The sequence below is a fragment of the Mizuhopecten yessoensis genome, unplaced genomic scaffold, assembly GCF_002113885.1.
Source record: "Mizuhopecten yessoensis strain PY_sf001 unplaced genomic scaffold, ASM211388v2 scaffold9867, whole genome shotgun sequence".
Lineage (NCBI taxonomy): Eukaryota > Metazoa > Mollusca > Bivalvia > Pectinida > Pectinidae > Mizuhopecten > Mizuhopecten yessoensis.
Genome location: NW_018408262.1, coordinates 1 through 603, shown reverse-complemented (window position 1 = coordinate 603; position 603 = coordinate 1).

Below are 603 nucleotides of genomic sequence, written 5' to 3'. Positions count from 1 at the left end.
CATAGTCATCGTGTTAGATCCCACAATACTCCATAGTCATCGTGTTAGATCCCACAATACCTTATAGTCATCGTGTTAGATCCCACAATACTACATAGTCATCGTGTTAGATCCCAAAATTCTCCATAGTCATCGTGTTAGATCCCACAATCCTTCATAGTCATCGTGTTAGATCCCACAATACTCCATAGTCATCGTGATAGATCCCACAATACTACATAGTCATCGTATTAGATCCCACAATACTTCATAGTCATCGTGTTAGATCCCAAAATACCTTATAGTCATCGTGTTAGATCCCACAATTCTACATAGTCATCGTGTTAGATCCCAAAATACTCCATAGTCATCGTGTTAGATCCCACGATACTCCATAGTGATCGTGTTAGATCCCACAATACTCCATAGTCATCGTATTAGATCCCACAATACTTCATAGTCATCGTGTTAGATCCCACAATACTACATAGTCATCGTATTAGATCCCACAATACTTCATAGTCATCGTGTTATATCCCACAATACTCCATAATCATCGTGTTAGATCCCACCATACTGCATAGTCATCGTATTAGATCCCACAATACTCCATAGTCATCGTGT